Genomic DNA, 667 nt, shown 5'->3' with positions numbered 1-667 from the left:
CAGAAGACAATTCTGAGTTTGGTTGCCTAATGGATAAGGCAAAAACAAACAGTTACATGAACATTAGGCCTGTATTACATAAAAACACTTCTTTAACCTGCATCTGTTCATAAAAATCTTTTACTTAAAGATTATTTTCTCAGCATGCTTGAAGGGCCTCTATAGTGACTATCAGCAGATCAGATTCTCTGCTTTTAACCGAGGTTGAAGAATGAGTGGAAACGCTTTCAAAACTGAAAAATACTAATCAGATGTTCTGAAGTGCTGTTGAGCTCAAGCCACTTGCAGCAAGAGATTTCCTGCATGATGAAGTTCCCTGCCACTAGTGGCAGGGTTCACCTGGCAAAGGACTATTCTAAGTAACTGCTCAAGCCTCATGATACAACATGTAACAGCTACAGGAATTTCAAGAGTATCAGCTGCAAGTTTGCAACCAACACCTGCATTATCACCCTGATTTAGGAACTACTGTAATGGCAACATGTATTTCAGTGCAACTCGTTTCTCAAGTTTCTCACAGCTTTGAGTTGTGACTAGAAAGCTCTGTACCGCTGGGCTATAGGCGACTTGTTTGAGATGTACCCTAGCAGCGCAACTGTTCCCCAAATCCTATTTCTACATCATACAACAGGACAACATACTAACCATACTTTTTAATAGAATCAAA

This window comes from Struthio camelus, chromosome 8 (genome assembly GCF_040807025.1).
Source record: "Struthio camelus isolate bStrCam1 chromosome 8, bStrCam1.hap1, whole genome shotgun sequence".
Lineage (NCBI taxonomy): Eukaryota > Metazoa > Chordata > Aves > Struthioniformes > Struthionidae > Struthio > Struthio camelus.
The sequence above is the reverse complement of the archived record's forward strand: the minus strand, read 5'-3'. Positions refer to the sequence as shown.